The sequence below is a fragment of the Myotis brandtii genome, unplaced genomic scaffold (assembly GCF_000412655.1).
Source record: "Myotis brandtii unplaced genomic scaffold, ASM41265v1 scaffold297, whole genome shotgun sequence".
NCBI lineage: Eukaryota > Metazoa > Chordata > Mammalia > Chiroptera > Vespertilionidae > Myotis > Myotis brandtii.
The window spans coordinates 592,443-599,861 of NW_005361351.1; the positions used below are offsets into that span (position 1 = coordinate 592,443).

At 39.8% G+C, this 7,419-nt stretch overlaps 1 protein-coding gene across 1 annotated transcript in view; it reads left to right on the forward strand.

Annotated features, from left to right (window-relative positions):
* Positions 1 to 7,419, forward strand: part of GDI2 (GDP dissociation inhibitor 2) — a 44,271-nt gene that overhangs the window by 402 nt on the left and 36,450 nt on the right. The gene's annotated exons all lie outside the window — the stretch shown is intronic.

Genomic DNA, 7,419 nt, shown 5'->3' on the forward strand with positions numbered 1-7,419 from the left:
CCCCTTCTTCGGCCGCGGGAATCCCGGCCTGCGCCGCAGGGTTTCCTTGTGGATCCTCTCGCCGTTTTTCCGTGTCTGTTTTTGGAGGGGAGTCGGGGAAGGGCGTTGGGCTGGCTGCGAGAGGCACGTTCCGCCGCGTGTGGATCGGAGCGGGTCGGCTCTCGCTGTGGAAGGAAAGATGCAAAAGTCGCGCAAGTTCGTGATTTGAGGAGCAGTCACCGCGAAATGGCAGTGGGTGGGAGACGAGTTTCACTGCTACAGAAGAGACCCCAGAAAGCCGGGCTTGGGGGATTGCCTTCCCACCTCCCTGACGGGTGGACGGCCTCTCCCGAGTGGAGACGGAAAAGGCACCGGGCGGGGCGGGGGAGGGTGGAAGCCGCTCTCAGTTGCATTTCCTACTCGGCCTGCAGCCCCTGCTAGTCCGTCTGCAGCTGCCGACGCCGGGCACCAGGCTTTGTGACAGGTCCTCGGATAGTTACTGTTTTGTGATTGTTAGAGTTCCGTTCATCCAAATTTTTGGAGAGCCTTAGTTTTCTTATTCCCTCTCCCCCCTCTCTAAATGAGGAGCATTATCCATTATTTTTTAACCACCCTCCAGTCCCACTTCCTGAGCGTCTGTAGAATTGGAAATGAGTTTTCTCCAAACTTGTCGATCAAACGCTTTCTCACTTGACCTTTGCCATCTTTTCCTTTTGTTCCGTCTGTTCCATGCCTCCATTGTCTCTTCTTTATGCTTTCCCCTGAGCAATGATTGGTGGTGGATTTCTAGAGGCCAAGTTCTCTACTACAGTGGGGCCTTGACTTACGAGTTTAATTCCTTCCGAGACCGAGCTCGTTAAGGAGCTCATTAACTCAAATTACTCTATCAACTCAATGCAAAAAATCGGCCCGAGAGACAGCTGGTATCTCAAAAAACTCGTTAGGCGGGACACTCGTAAGTCAAGGCCCCACTGTACTTCGCGCTTTAGGAAGTTAGAAGGTAAAGCAATAACAAAATAGAGAATGCGAGAGTAATGTGAATGGCACTTGTTCCAAAGGCCATGGTAAATTTATTTTTCTGGGTGTCTGCCTGCTTAGAAACCTTTAATAGTATTCTGCAAATAATGCAGGCAGGTGAGTTGTATCTTGTACTTCTCTCTCTTCCATAAGAAAATGAAGACTATTCATCTTGTAGAAGAAATCCATTTGAAGAGGAAGAGAGGACCATTTTCATTATCAAAAAAGTTTTTTGGTCCTGGCCGGTGTGGCTTGGTTGGAGCGTCCTGCCATACACGAAAAGTTTCGGGTTCGGTCCTCCCTCGGTAGCCAATTGATGTTTCTCACATGGATATTTCTCCCTCTCTCCCTTTCTCCCTCCAAAATCAATAAACATATCCTTGGGTGAGGACTAAAAAAAATTTTTTTATTTTGAAATTTGAAATTCTGACTTTGGGCTACTTCATCTTAATAAGATGAACACTGATATATAGTATGTTCTATAGAATCTGACCTCAAAGTTCCAAATAATTTAATGTAACTCACCACTTCAAATTTGTTGAAATATGTTATTTCTCAGGATCAAATTAATGGGTGTTTTTTTCAGGTAACACCCCTAATTCACTTTTAGATTTCTCTAGATAAGAAAAAAACCTTTGAACTTTCATTTGACTAATTTTTTAGTAAGAGGTTGTTAGGAACCAGAATGGCATATATCTGGCCTGTCATTTTTCTGTTTATAGTGATTTATGGTGAGTGCTGAATACTTATTTCTGAATTCTTCATTATGTTTGACCTGTCCAGAAATATACCTGTGACTGGCTAGGAAATGGTACCAAATAGATGAGGTTACTTACCTACAAAGCTGTTTCGTCATTTTGAATGTGAGATACTAGGTTGAAATTCATTTTTGGTGGTGAGTTGGAAGACTGTTACGTAGTTGCCTAAATGAATAGGCCTGCCTACTGCAGGTTTTTTAAAGCTTTTTAAAGTGCCTATTTGGGAGTTTGAACTAAGCTTAGTAGTTTGTGATGATGGATCTTGCCCATTGGCAGCATATTGTAAGAGCCAATTAGTTCCACTGTTTTTCCACGGTTATGGCTACTCTTCAGATTTGCTCTTGATAAAGGTCACTTGAACGGGAACAAATGAGTGCAGATTTGTCATCATGCCTGTTTCTACATGCCTAATTCAGAACATTACTTTGTATCAAAGATGCAGTCTTATTGCACAATGACCAAGTTAAGATAAATACACTTTAGATACTCATTTAGATTGTGATGAGTGGTAGATACATACTTAACTATAAATCAGACCAGCTTTCTGTAATTTTATAGCTATGATAATATAATAATCCCTATAAACCTTTCTAGATTGTTTCATGAGATATTCTTTGAGAATTATATAAATTCAGAGCAATCACATTATTATCATCATTGATGGGAGCAGCAGTGATGGGATGATTTTGGTAAGTCTTTTACCCTCATTTTTACTGATACAAGGACTTTGGTTACTTAATGTTAAATTAAGAGACCACCAAAGTTAAAAACCTCCAAATTAAAATTAACTTTGAGTGTTTGGAGTGAACATACCATTTACTTTAAGTTTTGGTTTACAAATATTTAGTGCCTGAGATTTAAGAACCTAAAAACAGTCTCAGTAATGGGTACCAAATATTACATGATGCCAGCATGTGAAGTATTTTTAGTGCATTTAACTTGATACTTTTAAAATAAAGTGTAAGAAAGTGTTGGAGTTTTTCTGCTTGCCTAGTGTTGTCATTGTTTTGTGTTGGTTGTTAGAAAATAAGGTCATATTAATTCACAAATACTGATAGTAACTTTAGTAAAGAAGGTATAATAGTATTTGGTATGAATTAGAGCAAAATTTTCATCCTCTGTCTAGGATAATTGGAATATTTTGTGTAGTAATTGAATTTTCTAAGGAATTGAGAGGGTTATACCTTTAAAGAACTACAACTTTTAGATAAAAGCCTTCCAAGTGATATCATAACTTCTTTAACAAACTGAGGGACATAATTTACTTGATCACTAAGATTTCACATCATGAGGTTAATTACTGTGTTATGCTAGAACATAGTGAAGCCACCGAGACCTAGTGAGGAACTTGGCCCTTCTTACTCAGTAGTCCGAGACTGCTTGGCTTTGTGAATTCTTCAGTCTACTTTTCATATTCCCCTTTGGTAACTTTGCTGTTAGGATGGAGACTTTTACTTTTCTTTGATTTCAGTGTGTCTAGACAGCCTCTGACTACCTAATTTGCTACTTCTGATTGACTCTGGGGTTGGCAGTAAATTCATGAATCTTCTTAAAAGTAGTAAATAAAATAAGGGTAACTAGCTCCACAGTGTACCACCAAAATATTTGTTCTACATAGTAATTCTAGTAAGGAGTTATGAATATAAACTGTACTTTAGTGATATTAATCCAGATTATTCTTTGATACAAAGTAATGTTCTGAATTAGGCATGTAGAAGCAGATTGTATTTTAAAACATACAATGCTTTAAAACATTTTTTAAAGCATTGTATATTTTAAAAAATTTTTTTACATCTCAGACATACTTTCCTCCCTTCCTCTGATAAAATTTTATTATTTCCAAGAGGAAATCAATTAAAAAAAACTTTTTTAATTGCATCTTAGATTTGCTTGAAAATCCTTGACATTGCTGTGGTAGACTTCAGTAGACAAAGGACTTTACCCATTGAATTTGTGATCTTGGTCCCATATGTCTTACTTTTGGAAGGTAAAAATATCTTGTAGGTAGTCTCTAATTTTTTAAAAAATATATCTTTATTGATTTCAGAGAGGAAGGGAGAAGGAGAGAGAGAACCATCGGTGATGAGAGAGAATCATTGATTGGCTGCCTCCTGCACACCCCACACTGGGGATCGAGCCCGCAACCCAGGCATGTGCCCTGATTGGGAATCGAACTGTGACCTCCTGGTTCATAGGTTAATGCTTAACCACTGAGCAACGTTGGCTGAACTAAGTAGTCTCTATTTTTAATCAGCCTTATGCATACTGGCCCAAAAGAATAGAAGTAAAATCAGATATTTTAGCAAATAGGAGTAGTAGTGTGACATTTGTTTTGAAGGATCACTTGGTAAATGTTGGTTCACATACATGATAATCTGCAGTATAGGCATACCTCAGAGATATTGACAGTGGAGGGTTTTTTTTGCCTTCAGTTTGTAAAAATTTCAACATCTGTGAAGCACAATGAAACAAGGTATGCCTGTACCTCTGTTTCCCTTTCATTCATTGTACCTTATTAAAGACTCTCACTGGAGTAATGGCTTCCCCAAATTCAAAACTACCTGTGACTGTTGTGATTCATTATGGGTAATAAGGTAAACACACCTGTCTGTAAGTAGCTTTTCATGTAGGGGGTTAACTATAAGAGTTAATATGAGAAAGTACTAAGTGCCAGAAGAGAGATATACATGAGGAATTCAGGGTAATACAGAAAACCTTCTTCAAGAGAGGAAGCTGGGCCCTGGCTGGGTAGCTCAGTTGGTTAGAGTATCTTCCCATTACACCAGGGTTGCGGTTTAGATTCCTAATCAGGGCACATATAAGAATCAACCAATGAGTACAAATTAATAGTTACAAAAAAGTCACAGGGATGTAAAGTAAAGCTGCAGGAACAGAGTCAATAATATTGCGATAACCATGTATGGTGCTATTGGGTACTAGAAATATCAAAGAGAACACTGTGTAAAGCAAGCATGTCAAACTCAAAGGCTAACAACGGGCCAAATAAACAAGGTTTAAATTTACGTGGGCCGTAAAAAAACAAAAGCTTCAATTTTCCTAGAAACGTAGGTTTATTTCGATAGAGACATGCTGAATACAAAGGGCTGAAATAAATGAGTCATCGTTAACATAAAATAATAGAACATTTTAATAAAAATTAATATTTTTTGACTTCCCAGACACTGAATAACTGCACAAATTAATAAGCGTAATGCAAATAAACCTATTTTTCTTGTTCTCTGAAAGCAAAATATTTCCTGTTGTGCACACCAAGCAAGTCAGTCCAAGACTAATGACCTGGCAGTTGGCTGCTAAAATAGTCACTGCTAGTATTACTGGAGAGAAATGGTGTGCCTGTGCATAAAGGAAATGAATGCAACACAATAATAGTAACCAGTCATAAGTGAACATTGTAGTTCATTATTAATAATTACGTATAACAGTATATTCTAAAAATTAGGTTACACAATTTTTAAAACTATTTTTACATACTGTTATGTGCCCTTGACTGGCTGGGCTGCAAAAATACTTGTTGTGGACCACATGCAGCCTGCGGGCTGCGAGTTTGACATGCTTGGTGTAAAGTATATGATTGACTAACCACCAAACTACTCTGAAACCAATACAAAATGAAATTGAACTATATAATAAAAGGGTAATATGCAAAGCGACCGAACAGCAGAATGACCGGTCGCTATGTTGCGTACTGACCATCAGGGGGCAGATGCTCAACACTGGAGCTGCCCCCTGGTGGTCAGTGTGCTCCCACAGGGGGAGCGCTGCTCAGCCAGAAGCTGGGCTCATGGCTCACAGCTGGCGAGCGCAGCAGCGATGGCATATATATATATATATACACACACACACACACACACACACACACACACACACACGTATATACACACACACATACATATATATTTATTGATTGATTTCAGAGAGGCAGGGAGTGGGAGAGAGATAGAAACATCAATGATGAGAGAGAATCATTGATCAGCTTCCTCCTGCACACCTCCTACTGGCGATCAAGCCCACAACCCAGGCATGTGCCCTGACCTGGAATCAAACTGCGATGTCCTGGTTGATGCTCAGTCCTGAGCCACACCGTCTGGGCTTCTCTGGCTTTAATATGCTTTGCTTGTTATTATGTATTCACCAGATAGGTAATGGTAGATTTTAAATTTCAGTTGTTAATTTTGGAAGATAGTAAAATTTTAGGATCACTAATGTGTTTACTATGCCCAGATATAACAAATTTTTATCGGTGAATACTTTTTATTAGTGAAACTTCATGTTTTAAAGCAAAATTTTAAAGTGTCACATTTGTGCTATTATGTATTTTATTCTTTTGGCAATGTAAAAGCATTCTTTTTCAGAGGAGTTTAGAAAAATTAGTGGGCCTGTGGATTTTTAATTAGCTTTTGTCATATTAGCTCCAGCTGATGCCTTTAAAGGTAGTTAGTATCAGCTCTTCAGACTTAGCTGAATCTTTATATGATTGGACCCTTTGTTAGGCCTCAGCCTTCAGTGCTTGCTAGAGGAACCATGGTTTAGTGAGTGGGTCATGCTTATTTGCAATGGAGTGTGAAAAGTTATGTATAGAAGTTCTGCAACACTCAAAGTTGCTTCCTGTGATTTTGCTTCCAAAAGTTGAACCCTGAAGTCTACTTTTGTCAGCTGGAAATGTGACTTGTCTCCCGTTTATATCGTAACCAATTTTTGAGATAGTAAATGTTATTCTACTTTAATATAAATGTTACATCATATATGTTAGTGCTTTAGATATTTTTTGGAGTGAATTACTTTCGATAGTATTAGGATTGGTTTTTGTAGGTAAAATGCATTCAGATGTTTATCAAGACATCATTAAGAAAGTGAGCCCTAGCCGGTATGGCTCAGTGGTTAGAGTGTCAGCCTGCCTACTGAAGGGTCGCAGGTTTGATTCCAGTCAAGGGCTCGTGCCTCATGTCTTAGTTGCAGGCTGGATTCCCAGCCATGGTTGGGGCAGGCACATGTAGCAGGTAACCATTCGATGTGTCTCTCTCACATCAGTGTTTCTCCCTACCCTACCCCACCCTTTTTTTCCTCTAAAAATCAGTGGAAAAAATGTCCTTGAGTAAGGATTAACAAACAAACAAAGTAAAAGGCAAGCCACAGAGTAGAAGAAGGTATTTGTAATACATATACCCAATAAAGGACTTTATATATCGAGGATATATAATAAACTTTTATATAGCAACTAGTGGCCCAGTGCACAAAATTCATGCACATTAAAAGGAAATTAATTAGAGGAAATATTTTAATATTGCTATTTGCCCTTTCTCTATAATAGAAGTGTCAGAGATGAAAGGAAATTAGTAAAATGTATATGAAAATCTTCCTCCTGTCAGAGTCTGGGGTGCACCACAGGAAGCAGAGTCAAGTCCCTGCCCTCCCACATTAGCCTCGAAATCACGTGAGACCCAGACCTGGCCGCCTCCCCCCCCCATTGGGCTAGATCCAGACCCGGCCGGCCCCACCCCCATCAAGCCCCACCGGGTGGGGGGCATGGCCTCATGTCGCCTGGCCTGGCACTGGAGTGGGGGGGCGTGGCCTGAGGTCCCCCAGGCCAGGGTAGGAGGCACACCTTGAGGTCCCCGTCAAGCCCCGCTGGAGCGGCGGGGGCGGC